Source organism: Rhinopithecus bieti, unplaced genomic scaffold (assembly GCF_001698545.2).
Source record: "Rhinopithecus bieti isolate Rb0 unplaced genomic scaffold, ASM169854v2 scaffold_4781, whole genome shotgun sequence".
NCBI lineage: Eukaryota > Metazoa > Chordata > Mammalia > Primates > Cercopithecidae > Rhinopithecus > Rhinopithecus bieti.
The window spans coordinates 3,164,519-3,188,287 of NW_016805181.1; the positions used below are offsets into that span (position 1 = coordinate 3,164,519).

Here is a 23,769-nt window from a genome sequence, read left to right on the forward strand (position 1 = left end):
TCCAAGTTATTTGCAAACTGGAGATTGATTCTCAGTGGTTTTTATGAGATGGATATTAAGCTATAACAAGCAAGAAGTCTGAATGTGCTTCTATCCTAAGAGACCAATAATTCAATCTTTTAATCATAGACAGTTGCAGTAAAAGAAGCCCTAGAAGCCTCCAAGGTCTTATATTCCATTAGGAATATAAATAGCCATTACAAAACTTAAAGCAAAAAGATTTCACCATAATACTAAAGGAAAAAATATGCAAAAAAATATCATCAAGTCAATTTAATAAAAGTTATAACTGAAAAAAATTCAAATCTCTGAACTTCAATGAAAATGTAATGGGTTCATGAAAACAAGATAAATTCTGTCTCCACTATAATTAAATCACTTGAATTGATGCAAAGAAAAGTCTGTCACCCTTCAAATGCAAATTTCTTAAAGTACAAGATTTAAACATTTACCAACATGATGTAAACAAAAGTACCCCAGTTGAAAATGTACTTATATTAAAATGCTCCAATTTTGCGGTCAGTTTCTCACCATAAACCACAAATTGTGCAAATTAGTTTTAATCAATTCAGCTGCTTTCATCAGCAAAAGACACTTGAAATGTCCGTGTATTTATTAAAATTTATCTCATAAATTTCACACTGATAGGCAATGTTTCAATTACCAATTGTAACTACCTTCTCTATATTCAAGAGAGATAGACATAGAAAGACATATATTACCCATGAATTTTTGCTCTCAGATTCAAATACAGTCATCTAATTTGTGAAAATAATTGTAATATTCTCCATCTAAGCTCCTTGTCTTCCTGAAATGGTAGATAATGGCGGCCCTGTTGAGCAGTACCTGGGATTGGTGCTTTGTCAGCACTGGGGAAATGGCTTGGCTGAATCACTTGGAGAGTATGCAGCAATTTGTCATATCAGTGCTAGTCATGCAAAGGATTCTCTGCATGCTAACAAAGGCACTTAGCACACAAGTAACCTCAACTTTAAACCAATGAGATATAGTTTCCTACTTGATCCATTCACTGAAGAAGGTGAAGGTAGCCCAGGACCTGATAGAAATTACATTTTTAATGTAGAATCTTCTAAATTTTCTACATTTGACTTTGGGTGTAAGATTTTAACCTTGTCAGTTATTGCTTCTTCATTAACTATAGATAGAATGCTAATAGTGTCTGGCTCTGTTTTGAGTACTTTACTTTGCATTCATATAATTAATCCTCATTTAATCCTCAGATGAGAAAACTGAGTCACAGAGAAGCTGAGCAATTTGCCCAAGACAAGTGGCAGAATTCAAGTTCCAACTAAGGCAGTCTGTCTTCAGGCCCCTTGCCCTCAGCCTGCAATGCAACATAGGCTAATCTATAAGGAAAAACACAAAAAAACTGCTCAAGGAAAATGACACTTCAGAACAACCTCCTCAGAGTTTCGGGACCCTCATAAATGTTTTCCCAACAAAATGTGCTCTCTGTTACTCAGTCTTCATATCTGTAAAACAGGGAGAAAAACTATTCTGCTTTCATTTCTAGGAAACTGTAAGATTCAAAGAACATAAAAGAACATAATGCATTTCTCCTTGGCAAGTGCAAAACCCTGAGAAGAATAGTGATATTGCCTATTACAGCTGCCTGCCAGACTGATTTTCTTACAGGGGTTATTGCCACCTAGTTTGCAGTTATTGATAGATAACATGCATGTTTATCCACTCCCAGAAACAAAGAACACTAAGAATAGTGTGTTTTAACTTGGTGGACACAAAAGCATCCCTTTACTGTCGTAAAAATGCCAACTGTTGGTTGTCAACTCCCCAATTCTGTGTCACAATTTAATTCCCAAGAACGACTCAAAATCCTGTAAGACATCATGCTGATTTTTTCCATTAAACACATTATGTTGATAAGACATAGAGCAGCAAGCTGCTTAAGGAAAAAAAAAAAAAAAAAAAAACCTTGTAATGTTTGCTGGACTCTGCAAGAGGAAGGCAAGGTATTCTACTTTGACCAGTTTACCAAGTGATTCCAAAAGTCGACAGCTCTCAAAGAGGCCCAGGCCAACAGAAGATATAAAACCTAATCTTGCAGTCAGTGCAGAAAGCTCTAACATATGCCCTTATGACCCACTATATCCACTGGAGCCAAAGTCCCTTCAGTTTGAGAGCGTAATCATACACCCTTTAACAAATCAGCAATATTCTTTTGAGAACTGATTCCGAATGTGCTACTAAGTTTGGAGGAAGACTGAACTCACGACCATGAGAACATTAGCCTTCTTCACCTGTGAATCTGCAAACATTTCAACAGGACATTGGATTGTCACAGAGTGTGAAATTGACACCAAGATTGAGGGGACCACCCTTGCTCACACCTGAGTTACACAGAAAATAAGACCTCTATTAAGTGATTTGTTCACTAGATTCCTGTTCATTTTCTAGGCTTGTGTTATATATTTTTGCCAATTTGTTGCTTAGATAAAACAGCATGAAACTCACTGTTCAGCATTCTGTTGGAATTACAGGGTAACTTCCACTACATGATACTATAGCTCTCTTTCTCTAAAACTTGAGCTTTCTGTCCTGCAATTGTTTTGTTTTTCTGTTTTTTGCAGCTGCATTGTCTCTTTAAAATCAGCAATGAGTGCTCACTGGAAATGAAAACAATGTTACTAAATACTCTGGTAAATTTTAAAAAGCATACTTTCTTTCTGGAATTAAACTATAAACCAAAACCCCATTTCATATTATTATTATTATTATTCCTATGAAGCCTTGTTAAATATAATGCTTTCAAAGCAGGAGCTGGCCAGGCACGGTGGCTCAAGCCTGTAATCCCAGCACTTTGGGAGGCCAAGACGGGCGGATCACGAGGTCAGGAGATCGAGACCATCCTGGCTAACACGGTGAAACCCCATCTCTACTAAAAATGCAAAAAATTAGCCGGGCGAGGTGGCCGGCGCCTGTAGTTCCAGCTACTCGGGAGGCTGAGGCAGGAGAATGGCATAAACCCAGGAGGTAGAGCTTGCAGTGAGCTGAGATCCGGCCACCGCACTCCAGCCTGGGCGACACAGCGAGACTCCATCTCAAAAAAAAAAAGAAAGAAAGAAAGAAAAAAAAAGCAGGAGCTAATATTAATTACTACTTAGTGGCTTCCAGTTCAGTTTCACTGCAAAGAACACTTTCTAGAAATTATATCCCCAGCAAGGGAAAATGTTTGAACCAACTGCTATTTGTAGCTAAATAAGATAGTGAAACTAAAATTGTTAAGTAACCAACAGGCATCTTAATAATCCGGGTTTTTTAGTTCAAGTGGCCGAGGCAAGATGGGTCAAAGTCAGAGTGGTGTTCCTGGTCCTGGAAGTGGAAAGAAGGATGACAAGGACAAGAAAAAGAAATATGAACCTCTGTACCAACTAGAGTGAGGAAAAAGAAGAAGAAAACAAAGGGACCAGATGTAGCCAGCAAACTGCCACTGGTGACACCTCACACTCAGTGCTGGTTACAATTACTGACATTAGAGAGAATTAAAGACTATCTTTTCATGGAGGAAGAATTCATCAGAAATCAGAAACGAATGAAACCATCAGAAGAAAAACAAGAGGAGGAAAGATCAGAAGTGGATGATCTGAGGGGCACCCTGATGTCAGGAGGAACCTTGGAAGAGATCCTTGATGGCAATCATGTCATCATGTCTACATCTGTGGGCTCAGAATACTACGTCAGCATTCTTTCATTTGTAGACAAGGATCTGCTGGAAACCGGCTGCTTGGTCCTGCTCAACCACAAGGTGCATGTTGTGATAGGGGTGCTAATGGATGACACGGATCCCCTGGTCACAGTGATGAAGATGGAAAAGGCCCCTCAGGAGACCTATGCCAATACTGGGGGGTTGGACAACCAAATTCAGGAAATTAAGGAAGCTGTGGAGTTTCCTCTCCATAATATTTCCTGAATATTATGAAGAGATGGGTATGAAGCCTCCTAAAGGGGTCATTCTCTATGGTCCACCTGGCACAGGCAATACCTTGCTATCCAAAGCAGTAGCAAACAAAACCTCAGCCACTTTTTTGAGAATGTTGGCTCTGAACTTATTCAGAAGTACCTAGGTGATGGGCCCAAACTCGTATGGTAATTGTTTTGAGTTGCTGAAGAACATGAACCATCCATCGTGTTTATTGATGAAAGTGGCGCCATTGGGACAAAAAGGTATGACTCAAATTCTCGTGGTGAGAGAGAAATTCAGTGAACAATGTTGAAACTGTTGAACCAGTTGGAGGGATCTGATTCTAGGGGAGATGTGAAAGTTATCATGGCCACAAACCGAATAGAAACTTTGGATCCAGCACTTATCAGACCAGGCCACATTGACAGGAAAATCAAGTTCCCCCTGCCTGATGAAAGGACTAAGAAGTGCACCTTTCAGAATCACACAAGCAGGATGACACTGTCTGATGACGTAACCCTGGACGACTTGATCATGGTTAAAGATGACCTCTCTGGTGCTGACATCAAGGTAATCTGTATAGAAGCTTGTCTGAAGGCCTCAAGAGAATGTAGAATGAAAGTAACAAAATGAATACTTCAAAAAATATAAAGAAAATGTTCTTTATAAGAAACAGGAAGGCACCCCGAGGGACTCTATCTCTAGTGAACCATAGCTGCCATCAGGAAAATGGTTGGGAGATTTCTCCACCCCTAAAAAGGATGAGGTTGGGGGAGTCGCCCAGAGGAATCCTTGTTCCCATTGATTTTTATTAGCAAAACATCCCATGTCTTTTGGAGTACGATGTGTAAGTGCCCATTGGGTGGCCTTTGTCAGTCACTGTGCAGCAGTCTACTTCCCAATAGCGTGTGCTCTTTCACAATAATAATAATAATAATAATAATAATAATAGTAATAATAGTTATCTGGGTTTCTGTCCAGTTGTTTATTTGATTTTTAATCTTAGGATGCTTTACGTATTCACTGCCTAACATCAAAGGGAAAAATATGACCAATTTAATTCCTGGTGATGTTATTATTGACATTACCAATAGCATATAGAATAATTATAAAAAATTCAAGATGTATAAGCCTAGGTGTGAATCCTGATAACTTTCCCTCTGTATGATGCTGAGAAAGTTACTTAACCTCTCTGAGTTTCAGGGATAACTTATGTTTTAACGAGATAGTGCATTTTAAATACTCGCCACAGCACCAGATACCAGCTGCGCTTTCAACAAATAATGCCTGCTGTTATTGTCATCCTCTGTGGTCACTCTGCTGGCAAAGCTGTCTTGAGAGATAGCCTAAAACAGATCATCTTAAACTGGAAATAAGAAAAAGGGCTTAATGTAATAGGAAAAACTAAAACATTATGATGGTGACTAGCATACGTTTGCCCCTGCTTATTTCCCTAGGTAAATCTAAAAGTTATTTTGTAGTTGGTGGCCAATTCTACATAGTAAAAATATGGAACTTTACTAGGGAGGCTTAGAGCATTCCATGAAGGAGAAGGTCTGAGCCACTGAAGCCCAGCTGCCCAAATTACAAGCAAGCCAGCTGGTAGGAGAAGCAGCAGCAGGGGAAATTGTGGAATAACACACACTGTGGAAATCTAATATGCATGTAAGACTGCAGTCTAGAGGAGAGTTACCAGCCTTTTCTATGCTCTTTCTAATCACCTGGCTTGACAGAGAAAACCTTTGCAGATTTTATAAAAGTGGATTCTATAAAAAGGTTCAGAGAATGAATGTTCTACCATGGCTGTGTAATGACTTTTTGTCTGGAGACAATGGTTGAAGAACCCAGTCTACACTAGAATCAAGTCTATTTTCAGGGATAAAACATGGTGAGCTCCAAAAACCTCCAAGTCCTTATCTGGGGAACAAAAGACAGAGTTGGAGATATTCTTCACTGGCTCAGGTACAGACAGACATGCACACTTTCTGCTATTTGCGAAAGCAATGCTATGTGCATCATCCTATGTCTGTGGTGACCCGTGTGAGCGGTATTTTTCTTCTTCCAAGCAAAATAATAAGAGTAACATTTACTGAGCACTTATGATACGCCAGGCACAAAACCCTTTAATGAAACTGGATAGAATTTTATTCTGAGTGAGCTTAGTCATAATACAATGAACTCTCCAACAGCCTCTGCAGTAATTCTGTTTTTTCCTGTCAGATGTCAGTACATGTGAATGCTATCCAGGTTCTCATAGGGTTGGAAGCAGACAGAAAGGATTCTGCAGCTCTACCATCACAGCAGTCTTCAGTTTTTAAAACAAATTCCAGATTATTCTTTTTTTAACTAAGAGTTCTCTGATACTACACCAGCAGACATCTTTCTATTCCACTGCAGTCATTACATTGATTTTCTACCCTTTGGTGTGCTGCAGTATTCGTGTCAGCAAGTTCTATGCATTTGAAAGCTCATGAAGTGATTGTCATTTTATGCAGTGGACTTGCTCCTCCTTGCAATACTGACAGCTGACTTGAGTCCTGGCTGTAATTAATAACATCTTGGTGGTGGTTTTACATAGTGCATTTCATCTCCAGATTATAAAACACTCTGCAAAAAATTTGTTACAGTCTCTCCCCATAGGATAAAAATATTTTAAAAGTAAGAAAGGTTAAGTTACATGCCCAATAAATAGTAATGAAAGAAACAAAAATGAAATTAGGTCTTTCTGGGCTTAAGCCATTGCTTCTATTCATGGAGTCACAATGCCTTCCCAAGAAGGAAGAGGCATGAAAGCAATGTGTGTGGAAGCTCATAGTACAGAACACAGGTGGGAAGAACTGTAGCATTCTACTTTTCTGTGGTCTCTCAAGGTCTATTTGTGGCTGTGAACCAGATGTGTTATTCAAGTGAGACTACTATTATTCTAATTATTGATGAAGGATTTCAACAAAGGATTAGAGAGTTGTTACTACTTCCAGGTTTTGTGGTTTACTTATAAAACAAGCAGTTTGGTCATTCTTGTTTCAAAATCAACAGTAATTAGGGAGATAAACTTATTTTGTGTGTTTGAACTGGGCAGAAATTTTAAGACCTGTGTTACTGTAGGCACACTGAAACTGCAATGACTTCAAACTCTCCTTCATTTTCGATCTCCAGCAACTTGTTCCCAAAGTTGGCGAAGACACTCCTGAGGGCTGTTTAGGACAACTTATGACTCAGCCCTTTGAGCAGAGAGAAGCCAAAAAGTTCAGTAGAAAAAGCCCTGAACTCTTGGAAGAGCTGACTTCAAGCCTGGGTTAGACTTGGCCTTCTGTGGGGCAGGTTTCTTAATCTTCCAAAGGGCTGTCTCCTGGAGGTGGGATGAAAATTCTCTTCTGACTCAGCTCCTAAGGGTTATTATGCATATTAGACCACCAGAATTAGAATGTATCAAGCTTTTCTAATGAAAGTGATAGTTATCAGAGATAATTTAAAATATTTGATGAAGATCAACAGATAAATTTTATTGAGCATGCACTAGGTTCAATCCACTGAGTACCAAAAAAAAAAAAAAAAAAAAAATCAAAGTGTGAAGCACAGTTCCTGCCACCCTGTATCTCAGAGACTTGCTTTATATAATAGACAAGCACACCCAGAAAGGTAACTGAAAACCAGCTTATGTTGTGTAGCATTTGAATGCAGACCTGAATGCTGTAGGAGAAATTGTGGAAGAGAGGACTTAGAAGGTGTAAAAGAGTTTACAAAATTACAGACGAAAAAATGTTGGGGAGGGTATCAAGAAGGATACTTAAGCAGTGCTGAAGAATTCAAAAAAACAAGGCTCTTTAGGGGCATTTATAGAAAATATTTCCTGAAGAACAAATGGTTAGCACAAGAAAAATGTAATAAATGAAACAGAAAAGAGAGATGGAAGGCCTAGAATGCCATGTTATGATTCAGGCTCCATTCCATATACACAAACAAAACTTGCTGAGAAAAAACAATGAAAAGGAAAACCTCCCATTTATGATATAAATAAATAACCTAGGCAAAGCACTTATCAATAAATATCCAAAATCTCCTGAACAAACCATATGAAATATTTCTGAAGGGCACAAAAGTAGACTTGTATAAATAGAAAGATAACCCATATTTTGGAGTAGGAAAGCTCAATGCGAAAAAGTTCCCCCTTCCCACTAATTTAAATTATAAATGCAGTGTGATTTCAGTTAGATAAAAAATATATATACGCATACATATATACACATATATACATATAGATATACATACATATATACACATATATACATACATATATACATATAGGTATATATACCTATATACACATATATACATACATATATACATATAGGCATATATACACATATACATACAGGTATATATACACATATATACACACATACATAGACTATATATATACATATATACATAAATGTGTACATATACATATACCATATACCATTTTTTCTGAGGCTAAATAAGTTAGTTATAAAGTTTTATATTAAAAATAATATTATAACATCTTTAGTTAGGTATATTCCTAAGTAATTTATTTATGTATTTATTTTGCAGCTGTTGTAAAAGAGGTTGAGTTCTTGCTTTGATTCTCAGCTTGGTCACTGATGTGGTTTGGCTGTGTCCCCACCCAAATCTCATCTTGAATTGTAGTTCCCATTGTCACATGTCATGGGAGGGAGAGGTGGAAGGTAATTGAATCATGGGGCAGTTACCCCATGCCGTTCTCAGGATAGTGAGTGAGTTCTCATGAGATCTGATGGTTTTGTAAAAGGCTTTCCCCTTTTGCTAGGCACTTCTTCCTGCTGCCTTGTGAAGGTGCCTTGCTTCCCCTTACCCTTCCGCCATGATTGTAAGTTTCCTGAGGCTTCCCCAGCCATGCTGAACTGTGAGTTGATTAAACCTCTTTCCTTTATAAATTACCTAGTCTCGGATATTTCTTCATAGTAGTGTGAGAACAGACTAATACAGTAATTTGTTACTTCAGAGAGTGGGATACTGCTATAAAGATACCCAAAAATGTGGGCGTGACTTTGGAACTGGGTAACAGGCAGAGGTTGGAACAGTTTGAAGGGCTCAGAAGATGGCAGGAAAATGTAGGAAAGTTTGGAACTTCCTAGAGACTTGGAGAGCTCAGAAGACAGGAAGATGTGGGAAAACTTGAACTTCCTAGAGACTCATTGAATGGCTTTGAACAAAATGCTGATAGTGATATGAACAATGAAGTCCAGGCTAAAGTGGCCTCAGATGGAGATTAGAAATTTATTGGGAACTGGAATAAAGGTGACTTTTGCTATGCTTTAGCAAAGAGACTGGTGGCATTTTCCCCCTGCCCTAGAGATCTGTGGAACTTTGAATATGAAAGAGATGATTTAGGGTACCTGGAGAAAGGAATTTCTAAGCAGCAAAGTGTTCCAGTGATGACAGAGCATAAAGATTTGGAAAACTTGCAGCCCAACAATGTGGTAGAAAAGAAAAACCCATTTTCTGGGGAGAAATTCAAGCCAGCTGCAGAAACTTGCATAAGTAACAAGGAGCCAAATGTTAATGACCAAGACCGTGGGGAAAATATCTTCAGAGCATGTCAATGTCTCCAGGGTATGTCAGAGACCTTCCCAGCAGCCCCTCCCATCACAAGCCCAGAGGCCTAAGAGAAATAAAAAAATGGTTTCCTAGGCCGGATCCAGGGCCCTACTACTGTGTGCATGCTTGGGACTTGGTGGCCTGTGTCCCAGCCACTCCAGCTGTGGCTAAAAGGGGCCAAGGTACAACTTGGGCCATGGCTTCAGAAATGTGCTTCAGGGGCACAGCCCTCATGGAGAACCTCTGCTAAGGCAGTGAGGAAGGGAAATGTGGGATTGGAGCACGCACAGAGTCCCCACTGTGGCACTACCTAGAGGAGCTGTGAAAAGAAGGCCACCGTCCTCCAGACCACAGAATGGTAGTTCCACCAACTACTGTGGAAAAGCCACAGACACTCAATGCCAGCCAATGAAAGCAGTCCAGAGGGGGGCTGTACCCTGCCAAGCCACAGGTGCAGAGCTGTCCAAGCCGTGGGAGCCTACCTGTTGCATCAGCATGACCTGGATGTGAGACATGGAGTCAAAAGAGATTATTTTGAAACTTTAAGGTTTATTGACTGCCATATTGGATTTTGGGCTTGCATTAGGCCTGTAACCCCCTTTGATTTGGCCAATTTCTTCCATTTGGAACAGATGTGTTTACCCAATGCCTATATTCCCATCATATCTAGGAAGTAACTAACTTGCTTTTGGTTTTACAGGCTTATAGGTAGAAGGGACTTGCCTTGTCTCAGATGAGACTTTGGACTTGGTCTTTGGATTAATGCTGGAATGAGTTTGAGAGTTAAGACTTTGAGGGACTGTTAGAAGGGCATGATTGTGTTTTGAAACGTGAGGACATGAGGTTTGGGAGGGGCCAGGGAAGAGTTAAGTTGGTTGTATTCCTACCCAAATCTTATCTTGAATTGTAGTTCCCATAATCCCCATGTGTCATGGGAGGGACCCACGGGAAGGTAATTGAATCATGGGGTTGGTTACCCCATGCTGTTCTCATGATAGTGAGTTCTCAAGAGATCTGATTGTTTTATAAGGGGCTTTTCCCCCTTTGCTTGGCACTTCTCTTTCCTGCCACCTTGTGAAGAAGATGTCTTGCTTCCTCTTCACCCTCCATCATGATTGTAAGTTTCCTTAGGCCTCCCAAGCCATGCTGTACTGTAAGTCAATTAAAGCTCTGTCCTTTATAAATTACCCAGTCTTAGGTATTTATTCGTAGCAGCATAAGAACAAATTAATACAGTCGTTGGTGTATAGCAGTGCTACTGACTTGTGTACGTCGATTTTGTATGCTGAAGCTTTACTGAATTCCTTTATCAGATATAGGAGCCTTTTGGATGAGTCTTTAGGGTTTTCTAGGTATATGATCATATCATCAGTGAACAGTGAGAGTTTGATTTACTCTTTACCAATTTATATGCCCTTTATTTCTTTCTCTTATCTGAATGATCTGGGCAGGACCTCCAGTACCATGTTGAATAGAAGTGGTGAAAGATCTTTACAAAGAAAACTACAAAACACTGCTGAAAGAAATTATAAATGGCACAAACAAATAAAAATGCATCCCATGCTCCTGGATGGGCAGAATCAATATTGGGAAAATGATTATACTACCAAAAGCAATCTATGAATTCAATGCAATTCCCATCAAAATACCATAATCACTGTTCACAGAACTAGAAAAAAAATCCTAAAATTCATATGGAACTAAAAAGAACCTGCATAGCCAAAGCAAGACCAAGCAAAAAGAACAAATCTGGAGGCATCACATTACCCAACTTCAAACTATACTACAAGGCTATAATTACCAAAACAGCATGATACTGGTATAAAAACAGGTTCATAGGCCAATGGAACAGAATATAGAACCCAGAAATAAGGTCAAATACTTACAGCCAACTGTTCTTTGACAAAGCAAACAAAAACGTAAAGTGGGGAAAGGACAGCCTATTCAACAAATAGTGCTGTGATAATTTTCAAGCTACATTTAGAAAAATCAAACTGGATCTCTCACCTTATACAAAAGTCAACTCAAAATGGATCAAAGACTTAAATCTAAGACCTGAAACCATAAAAATTCTAGATGATATCATCAGGAAAACTCTTCTAAACATTGTCCTAGACAAAGAATTCATGTCCAAGAACCCAAAAGCAAAGGCAACAAAAATGAAGACAAATAGATGGGACTTCATTAAACTAAAAAGCTTCTGCACAGCAAAAGTAATAATCAGCAGAGTAAACAGACAACCCTTAGAGTGGAAGAAAATCTTCACAAACTATGCATCTGACAAAGGACTAATATCTAGAATCTACAAGGAACTAAAACAAATCAGCAAGAAAAAAAAATCCCATCAAAAAGTGGGCTCAGGACATGAATAGACAATTCTCAAAAGGAGATATACAAATGGTCAACAAACATATGAAAAAATGCTCAACATCACTAATGATCAGGGAAATGCAAATTTAAACCACAATGCAATTCCACCTTAAGCCTGCAGAATGGCCATAATAAAAAAAAAAAAAAAAAAAAAAAAATAGATGTTGGTGTGGATGTGGTGAAAAGGGAACACTTTTGCAGTGCTAGTGGGAGTGTAAACTAGTACAACCACCATGCAAAAGAGTATGAAGATTCCTTAAAGACGTAAAATTAGAGCTCTCATTTGCTTCAGCACTTCTACTACTGGTGCCTATCAAGTGGAAAAGAAGTCATTACATGAAGAAAACACTTGCACACGCATGTTTATAGAAGCACAATTCACAATTGCAAAAATATGGAAACAGCCTAAATGTCCATCAACCAATGAGAGGATAAAGAAAATATGATGTATATATACAATAGAATACTACTCAGCCATAAAAAGGAATGAGAATGCATTTGCAACAACCTGGATGGAGTTGGAGACCATTATTCTATGTGAGCTAACTCAGAAATGGACACCCAAACATTGTATGTTCTCACTTATAAGTGGGAGCTAAGATATGAGGGTGCAAAGGCATAAGAACCAGACAATGAACTTTGAGACCACAGGAGGAAGTGTGAGGGATAAAAGACTACACATTGGGTACAGTGTACACTGCTCAAGAGATGGGTGTACCAAAAGCTCATAAATCACACCAAAAGAACTTATCCATATAACCAAACACAACCTGTTCCCCCAAAACTACTGAGATAATAAGAAGAATTTTAAAATTGTTTAAATAAATAAAAGAATAATAATATAATTCAGGAGCAGAAAATCAAATATCACATATTCTCACTTATAAGAGGGAGCTAAATGATAAACTTATGAACACAAAGAGGAAAACAACGGACACTGGGATCTACTTGATGGGGCAGTGTGGAAGGAGGAAAAGGAGCAGAAAAGATAACTATTGAGTACTGGCCTTAATACCTGGGTGACGAAATAATATGTACACATGTTTACCTATGTAACAAACCTTCACTTTTACCCCTAAACCTAGCATAGAGGTAAAAAATAAAATAAATAAAATAAAATAATAATAAGCATTAATAGCCAGAATATCTTGGAAAACACAAGAGCAATAGGATAGGGAAAGGGGTGGCTAGCCCTACCATGTAGTAAAACATAAATCCTCTAAAAGTAAAACCATATGGTATGGGCAAATGGGTTTACAAAGAAATCAATAAAACAAAGCTGAATGTCTAGAAATAGAATCAACTGCATATGGATATTTAGTATATTTAATAAGCAGCACTGCAAATCAGTGGGGGAAAGAAAACCAGTAAATGATGTTGGAGTAATTTGATATTCATATTATAACAAAAGATAAAACTGGGTTGTTTCTCATATCGTACACCAGATAGAAAAAAAAAAGGGTATTATGAGATATTTAAATGTAAACATGGAAAACATAAAAATACTAGAAGAAAGCATAAGTAAATCCTCTATAATCTGGAAGAGGAAAAACTTAAGTAGCAATAAAGGAACAGATTAATAAATATGAGATATAACAATTTTAAAATATGTCAAAATAAATCTTAAGTATAATGAAAAAATAACAAACTGGAAAAAATTTTTGCAACTTACATGACAGAAAAGAGTTGGTATCCCTAAAATAGAAAGATTGTCTAATAGAAGAAAAACTCCAATAACCCTATTGAAAACGAACAAGAAATATAGACTTAACAGAAAAAAGAAAGGCATATGGCCCTTTACCATGAAAATATACTCAACGTCATTCATAATAATAGAGCTGCAGATTAAAACTACAGAGTTATCATTCTCACCTATCGTACTGTCAAAAATGTAAAAGTTTAACGGTATATTCTGTTGGTAAACTTTTGGGGAAATAAGTCTTTTTTTTTTTTTGGATGGAGTCTCACTCTGTCACCCAGGCTGGAGTGCGGTGGCATGGTCTCAGCTCACTGCAGCATCCACCTCCCGGGTTCAAGCAATTCTCCTGAATCAGCCTTCCAAATAGCTGGGATTACAGGCCTGTGCCACCACACCCAGCTAATTGTTTTTTCTTTTTTTTTTTTTGCATTTTTAGTAGAGATGGGGTTTTGCCATGTTGGCCAGGCTGGTCTCGAACTCCTGACCTCAAGTGATCCACCCACCTTGGTCTCCCAAAGTGCTGGGATTACAGATGTGAGCCACTGTACCTGGCCAGGAAATAAGTCTTATATATTGCTGCTAGAATGTCAAGTGGTACAACCCCTAGAGAACAGATTTAAGCAACATCCAATAAAATTACATATGCTTTTACCATTTTAATCAGCAATCTCATGTGGAGGATTATAACTCAATTATACCATGACCTGCTTCCCCCAAAGAAGATATATTCATAAGTCTATTCACTGTGTTACTATTTTTAATAGCAAAAGAGTGGGAACAACTTAAATGTCTATTCAATAGAATATTGCTTGAATAAACTATAGTATTAATACATTTATTTACACATTGGAGTACTACCAGCTGTAAGAAGGAGCAAAGATTATCCCCAATACTGTCATGCTGTCTGGAATCATGTTAGTGTTTTACAAAACTGTAAATAAATGTTATTCAAAAAATAAAGTAATTTTAAGAATTGGAAACAAAACAAACTTAATTTTGTATTGAGTGATTGGCTAACCCCACATAGAAATTATTTCAAGTGACTTGAAAACACAGCCATGTGACTGTACATCCCTATGGGGACATAGTCTAACAGAAAAAATAATTGCAAAGAAATTTTGATCAGTGTTTGCTATTCATAATTTTGGTGGTAATATCTGTGTTGTTATTCTGAACTGATGTATGTGTGTGCAGGATAAGACAAGGGGACAATTATGTTGGTGGTGTTGGGAATGAAATGTTTCCATGGAAGAAAAGAGATATGTGTACCATCAGAGAAATTAAGTCAAAATGCTTAGTTATATAGATGTCCACATACATTTATGATGTATTTTCTTTTTTAAAATATGCATTTTTTCTACTTCTGCCCACTAAACAGACCTAGAAATGATGACTGGTTAAATACCAGTGGCATCCTTATTCCCTATGCTTTTCTCCATATAACACTTCTCATTGGAGCAAACTATGGTACCTACAAGAAATTCTGTGCCTGGGACAATAAATGTACCATACTTTTCAGTTCTGAAAATCAAACAAGTTATTGAAGTCTGCTGAAGTTTTATGAAAATAACTCAAAAGCTAACTTGAAGTGACTTTTAAGTACCAAAGAGAGGACAATTTGAGCATCAAAATCAATGAATACCTTCATGAGAGTTAAAGCTGTCCTATATACGTCTAAATTATTCTAAAATGAAAATTAAAACCAACTCAATGGTCACCTCTGGAGGATGCCAGGAGAACAAAAGCATAATTGATAAAACTATTAACTAAATGCAGATAACCAAACATTTGTCTTGCCTTTAATTTATGAACTATCCTTTAGTTTGTAACCAAGTAGTTGATTATAGAAAGTTAATCTTTTTAAAAGAATTACATTAATTAATAAATAATACCATTTTGTAGCCTCTAATAAAACAGTGGATCAGAGTAATGATTACTAATCCTCCTGAAGTCAATAGATGAAAAGCTATTGGAGAATTTTATAATAGTAAGATTAATCTTAACATCGCACACACCAAAAAAGAGAGAAACTATCATTGGATTCTGTCTGGAGTAACAAAATGTGAGACAACTGTGAAGTACTCTTGTCAAAAATTTGAAGCTAAATCTGATCTCACCTCTAGATCTAAGTATCAGGTTAAGCCATATAAAATTGCCATTTTGACCTACCAAGATGAAATTTTATTTGATTCAGCCTAATACCTAAACAGAGGGATAGAAAAGCATGTTAAGTTAAATGTCATGGTGAAGCAATTGGCAAAATTCAGACTGAACAAATCATCCAATTTCTGCAACAAAAAATTATAAGAAAATTTAAAAGGAGTGAAGGGAGTACTCATAGGTGAAAAAAGACTCAGTGATGAAACACTGGGGGCCGGTGAAGTGGGTACCTTATTAGGATCCTTGTTCAGACAATCCAACTGTCAAAACAAGAGAGGGGAATTAAGAAAATTTTAAAACTAGTTAGCTATTCGATGATAATAAGAAATTAGTGTTAATTTTTAGGTGTTTTAATGGCATTGTGGTTATTTTTTAAAGGAGTACTTGTCTTTTTTATGTATGTATTACAGTATACTACTGATGAATTCAGATAGTTTGGAATTTGCTCTAACAATTTAAGGAATAGAAAATAAAGGAGATAAGAGTATAGATTAACAAGGTTGACAATTAAACTGCTCTCTATAATTTTGTATATTTGTATGACATTTTCCATCATTTAAAAAACTTGGAGGAAAGAAGATGTAGACTCTAATTATTGGTGAGTCATTGAAAGACTTATCAGGGAAGCACAGATTCATCAAATTATTTAAAAACAACACACATGTTCTTGTCTTGCGTTTTTCTATGAGACACATAGGAGCCGAATATAACTACAATTTATTTGAACTTAACTATTTGAAGCCCAAAGTAAAGGTATCTCAGAATGAATGAGTGGCAGCCACATTTGCCTTACAGCTTTTAAAAGACAGAGAGAGTAATGAAAGAAAAAAGACAACATGCAAGGTCAGATGTTTATGATTCTCTAATGCTCTAATAGACCAGCTAGAACATTTGCCTAAATGAACTGATGTTGTATAACTCAAAGACAGGAAAGGTTGTGCAAAGTTTGTGCATCTTGTTTTTGAACAAGACTTAAGAAGTTATTAGAAGTGAACCTATTTAAACTCTGTAAGCAGAAAGTTAAAATGGTGTTATAATTTTTTCTCTAAAGGAAGTAGGTTCATATTTTCAAATACTCTTAGTAATCCAAGAAACATTAACATGTGTTCTCTGCAAACTTATTTACGCCATCAATTTTCTTAAGAAAGCTTTTCCAAAAAGGATATAGGGATAAACTTAAAGCTTACTGTGTCTTTAAATCTATTTTCTTTGCATTTCGTGTAGGTATCCAAGTATTTTTAAGATCCAGTTCCTGCCACCCTTGAAAACACCACCTTCATGTGTTATTGTTCCCGTGCCACATGTATTTTCACTGTGGTGGATACACCTTAAGGTAGGCCTTAAAAATTTCTGCCCCAGGCATTCAAGCTATTCTGTAATCCCCTCCTCTTAAGTGTAGGCAGGACCTGTGACTTGCTTCTAACCAATATAATGTAGCAAAGGTGATCGGATGTCACTTCTGTGAGTAGATAATATACATGACAAAGGTTGTGCAATATCATTGCCATGGTTAGGTTATGAAATACATATGACTCTGCCTTGCTAGTGTGTTTTTGTGAACAAATGTGAACCTGAAGGAGCTAATGCTTCAAGACAGATCCCAAGTGACTAACTGGGTCTAAATTAAAACAGAGCCACGTGGCCATTTGCTGACTAGAAGTCACACATGCACTCTGAGTTCTCAGGAAACCCACACCTCTGTTTAACTTTGAGTCTTTCATAACTCATCTGAATCAATCAATCAGAGTTCCCTTGAACCAATCAATCAGAGCTCATCTGCTTTGACTAATTAGGGCTCAACTGTGTTAACCAATCAGAACTCAGCTGCATCAATCAATCAGAACCAAACAAATTTGTATCTTTCATTTGCATAAATCGACCTGATTGGAAACCTGGATGGGAACTTTCACTCTAAAACGAGCCCTTTCTGTGTTTTCTGGAACAGCACCTTGATTTTACACCAAAGTCAATGTCTGCTTGGTTTACAAACTGTTCACTGAAGTAAAGGCTCTTTCATCCAAATTCCTTTTCAGAGAACTTTTATTCACACAGTAGAGAGATCCTCCTTCAGGACTTGAAGAAGCAAGTCACGTTGTTAAGATGCCAATGGAGAAGTCCACATGGTAGAGAACCAGAGGCAGCTCCTAGGATTTTGAGGGCCTTCATTCTGTGACCATAAGGAGTTAAATTTTCTTTACAGCCAGTTGAACTTAGAAGAGGATCCCTAGCTTCAGAAAGGCACACAGCTCAACTGACACATTACAGCCTTGTGAAATCCTAGGAGAACTCAGATAAGCCATGCCTTGAACTTTGAAAATGTGTAAGAATAGAAGTGTGCTGTTTTTGTGGTTATGTGTTAGGCAGCCATAGAACAGGCTGAGCACATTTTCATAGCCCCCATGCCATGTACAACATAGTCTTTCATTTGGAATGTCTGTCTCTTATTTACCTGCTATATGTTTTGCAAAATACAATGTAGCAAAACATATAGCATCCTTTAAGATTCAGTGCAAACGTAGTCTCTGATAAATTTCTCCAATTGGTCCTTCTACCCTACATTCATGCTTCAATCATCAGTCTTTATGTACATGCAGTTGCCTTAACATGTATCTATCATTGCAAATATCACCTTAAATTATAGTTATTCATGGATTACATCCCTCACCAGGCATTGAGGTTTGCGTGTATTTATTCATTTATTCAACAAACTTTTATTTCTTACTCACAACATACTAGATTGTGTGCAAAGCCTAGAAACATAGGCTTCAAAGGTCTTTTATCAAAAGACAGAGACAATATCTTATCCATCTTTGTGTTTCCTGATGAGTGCTGCATTTGGAGCATTAAAAAAATGGGGGACATTTTGTTAACTTACTAAAACATCAATTTTTCAAAAGGCAGTTTGCCAAATGATCAATTCATCAAAACTACCAACCACCTTAAACTGATTTTCACAGCCATTTCTTTCTGAGGGGCAGAGACAGGTCCAGGGTGTGAACCTGAAAAAAAAAAAAAGAAGAAGAAGAAGAAAGAAAAAATGAGAAGTGTATTTAAGGAAAAGCCCACCCCTTGAATATGGAAACACATTTGTGTTCTAAAATATGAATTTCATAAAAAATTGAAATTCAGCCAAGTAGAACTAGGGAAATTTTCGACTCTAGCAAACTGAGCAAATTGGTCACTTGGTAAATTAGTTGCAGTAAATTGGTCTGATCATAGGCTACTACTCTTATTTATCAATTTGGTAGAAATAGTAAGGGGAACTGTGATTTTAAGGAAGACAAAGTCCACCTGAGCTAGAGTAGTTGAAGTGGACACTCTGGAGAAGATGGAACATAAACTGAGATTTCAAAGAAAGAAAGAATCGAAGTAAGCGGAGATTTAAAAATTGGGAAAAAATTAAATATGTACAAAGGGCAGTGAGACTACTTTTCTCACCAAAGCAATTCAGCTCAAATTTAATTAATTAATTATTATAAACATACAAATTAACTATATTATTAATTTATTAGTAAGATTCACAACAAAAAGGCAGACATTCACAAAGAAACTTAAGATTCAGTCTCTTAAGAAACTTATGATTCAAAATTAAAGGTCAAAAATGCTGACCTTTAGAAGAATTGCATTCCTCTGACAGTTAATGTCAGAGGATTTAGCATAAGACACTGGGAGACTTTTTATTCTTTGGAAGCAGCATGTTTACTTTACAAACAAAACAAATGTGAAGACATTCCCCTTAGCAACAACAATAATGAAACACACACATCCCCTTACTTTGCTTTTTGGTCTTATCCATGTCCTGGATATGTCTGCTGTGGGAGTATTATCAGTTTCCTTTATTGCTTCTTGATCTCCTATCTATCATCAGATTTCTGTCACTTCATAAAACAAGTTCAAACTGGGATTTTGTTTTGTCTTACGTTTCTTATTTTTTTGGAATTGTGAAATTTTGGAATTACTTTTTTCTTCAATGATTGGTAGAATTTATTGATACAACCTTTTTGGTCTTGTGATTCTCTACAGTTACAGGAATATTCAGATTTTCTATTTCTTTTAAGGTAGATTAAATTTTTCTTTGAATTTTTTTATTCCATCTAAGCTTTAAATGTATTAGCATAAAATCCTTATATTATTTGCTTAATTTCTATAACATGTACAATTATGTCCACTTTTTATTCCCAATTATATTTATTTATATCCTCATTCTGTTTTATTAATGGATCTTGCCATTTTATTATTTATTGGTCAATTTTATTTTTGTCCAGAATAATGACTTTTGTCTTTTTTGATTCTGCATGTTGTATATTCATTATTGCTTATATTAAATTTATCTTACCATTATCAGTACCTTTATTCTGCTCTTTCTGTATTTATTCTGTTTTATCAACTTTTGAAGTTGACTACTTAATTCCATAATGTCTACTTCTTTAGTATATGAGCTACTTTGAAATCTTTTTTTTATTCCTGGATGCATTTTTTCCAGTAGTCTTTGTTGTTTACTTCCAACATATTATGATTTATTTCAAATTGGAACGGTTTGAGAAGAATTTGTATTAATTCTACTTTAAAGTTTTGCTAGAATTCAGCAATGAAGTCAGTTGGTCCTGAACTTTCTTTGTTGGGTGATGTTTTATTACTGATTCAATCTCCTTATTTGGTATTGTTCTGTTTAGGTTTTCTATTTCTTCTTTCTTCAGTCTTGGTAGGTTTCATGTGTCCAGGAATTTATTCATGCACGCTGGGTTTTCTTAATTTATTGGCATATACTTGTTCATACTAGTTTCAAATAATTTTTTGTGTTTTTGTGGTATCTGTTGTGATGTCTCCTTTTTCATCGCTGATTGTATTCATTTGTATATTTTCTCATTTTTCTTAGTCTAGCCAATGGTTTATTGTTTTGTTTATCTTTTCAGAAAACCATTTTTTTACTTTATTGATCTTTTGTATTTTTTAATCTCAATTTTCTTCCCTTCCACTAATTTTGTGTTTGGATTGTTCTTGCTTTTCTAGCTTCTTAAGATACTTTGTTGTTTATTTAAAATATTTCTAGTTTTTTTAATGTAGACATTCATTGCTGTAAACTTGCCTCTTAGTGCTGCTTTTGCTGTGTTCCATAGGTTTCAGTATGTTGTGTTTCTATTTTTATTTGTTTCAAGATTTTTTTAAATTTTATTCATAATTTCTTTCTTCACCTGTTGGTCATTTAGGAACATGTTTAATTTTAATGCATTTGTATAATTTCTTTTTTCTTCTTTTTTGAGACAGACCGTCTCTGTTGTTGCCCAGGCTGGAGTGCAGTGGTGTGATCTCAGCTCACTGCAACCTCTGCCTGCTGGATTCAAGCGATTCTCCTGCCTTAGCCTCCTGAGTAGTTGGGATTACAGGTGCCTGCCACCACACCCAGCTAATATTTTGTATTTTTAGTAGAGATAGGGTTTCACTATGTTTGCCAAGCTAGTCTCGAACTTCTGACCTCAGGTGACCTGCCCGCCTCAGCCTCCCAAAGTGCTGGGATTATAAGCATAAGCCACCACACCTGACTTGTATAATTTCTAATGTTCCTCTTGCTCTTGATTTCTAGTTTTATTCCATGTGTTCAGATAAGATGCTTGATATTACTTCAATATTTTAAAACTTTTCAAGCTTGTTTGTGTCCTAACATATAGTCAATGCTGGAGAATGTTCCAAAAGCTGATGAAAAGAATATATATTCTGCAGCTGTTGGACAAAATGTTCTCTTAATGTCTGTTAGGTTCATTTGGGCTATGGTGCAGTTAAAATGAAATATTTCTTTGTTGATTTTCTGTATAGATGATCTGTCTAATGCTGAGACTTGGATGTTGAAGTCCCCAATTATTATTGTATTGTGGTCTGCCTCTCCCTTTAGATCAAATAACATTTGTTTTATATATCTGCATGCTCCAGTGTTCGGTTAAGGTGTGTTTACAATTTTTATGCTCTCTTGCTGAGTTGATTGTTTTATTACAATTGGACTGTGCTTCCAAAAAACTGAGATGGGGGTAACTCTCTCTAACTTATTCTATGAGGACAGCATAACCCCGATAACAAAACCAGACAGGGACACAACAACAATAACAAAAACTACAGTTCAATATCCCTTATGAACACAGATGCAAAAATCCTTAACAAAATACTAGTAAACCAAATCCAAAATGTATTAAAAGATAATATAGCATGAGCAAGTAGAATTTATCCAAGGAATTCAAGGATGGTTTAACATATGCAAATCAATAAAAATGATATATCATATCAATAGAATGAGGAACAAGAATGTATTATTTTAATAGATGCAGGAAAAGCATTCAATTAAATTTAACATCTCTTCATGATACAAGCTCTCAATAAATTGGTTATAGAAGGAAAGTACCTCAACACAACATAAGCCATATGTGATGAACCAGCATACTGAATGAGAAACATACTGAATAACATCATACTGAATGAGAAAAAGCTGAAATAATTTTCTCTAAGAACTGGAACAAGATAAGTATGCCTACTCTCATCACTCTTATTCAACATAGTACTAGAAATCCTAATTAAATCTTAATCCTAATTAAGAAAGAGAAAGAAAGGGCATCTAAATTAAGAAGGAGGAAGTCAAATTGACCCTGTTTGCAGGTGATATGATCTCATACACAGAAAAATCGACTCTACCAAAAAAAACCCCTCTTAAAGCTGATAAACAAATTCAGTAAAGTCTCAGTATACAAAATCAACTTACAAAAATCAGTAGCATTTCTATATATAAACAACAAACTACCTGAGGGAAGAAATCAACACAGAAATTCCATTTACAATAGTGACACAAAATAAAATAAAATACCTAGAATAAATTTAACCAAAGAGGTGAAATACCACTACAAGGAAACTACAAAATGCTAATAAAAGAATTAAAGAGGATACAAACAAATGGAAAGACATCTCATCCCCATGAATCAGAATAACTTATATTGTTAAAATAACAATACTACTCAAAGAAATATACTGATTCAATGCAATCCTTATCAAAATACCAATGACATTCTTCATAAAGATAGAAAAAAATAAGTGTTTAATTTGTATGGAACTGTGAAAGACCCTGAATAGCGAAAGCAATCCTGAGCAAAAAGAATAAAGCTAGAGGCATAACACTATTTTTCAAAATATAGATTTCAAAATATACTACGAAGCTTTAGTAACCAAAACAGCATGATACTGGCATAAAAACATTCATACATGAATGGAACAGAATGGAGAACCCATAAATTAATCCATGTATGTACAACTAACTGATTTTTGACAAAAGCACCAAGAACACTCATTGGAGAAAGGACACCCTCTTTAAGAAATGATGCTGGGGAAACTGAATACCCATATACAGAAGAATGAAACTAGGCCCTCACTCCTCACTTTATACAAAAATTACCTCTAAATGGATCGAAGATGTATGTGTAAGAACCAAAACTATAAAACCACTTGAAGAAACATAGGGAAAATGCGTCATGGCATTTGTCTGGGGAAGGACTTTATGAATAAGACCTCAAAAGCGTAGGCAACAAAAGCAAAAATAAACAAAAAGGATTATATCAAACTAAAGAGCTTTTGCCTAGCAAAGGAAACAATCAACAGAGTGAAAAGACATCCTACAATATGGGAGTAACCTACACTATTCGCTTGACAGAGGTTTATATTCAGAATATACAGAGGACTCAAACATCTCAGCAGCAAACAAACAAACACTCTAAAAATAAGCAAATGATCAGAACAGACATTTTTCAAAATAAGACATACAAATGGTTAAAAAAAGTATGAAAATATGTTCAGTATCACTAATCATCAGGGAAATGCAAATCAAAATCACAATGACGTATCATCTCACCCCAGTGAGGATGGCTGTTATCAAAAAGACAAAAAATGCTGGTGAGCATTAGAAGAAAAGGGAACTCTATTTTACTATTGGTGGAAATGTAAGCTGGAGAACAGTATGGAGGTTTCTCAAAAA

At 36.3% G+C, this 23,769-nt stretch overlaps 1 pseudogene; it reads left to right on the forward strand.

Annotated features, from left to right (window-relative positions):
- The first annotated feature begins 3,320 nt into the window (after positions 1–3,320).
- On the forward strand, positions 3,321–4,655 carry LOC108529228 (26S protease regulatory subunit 4 pseudogene; annotated as a pseudogene).
- The last annotated feature ends 19,114 nt before the right edge of the window (positions 4,656–23,769 follow it).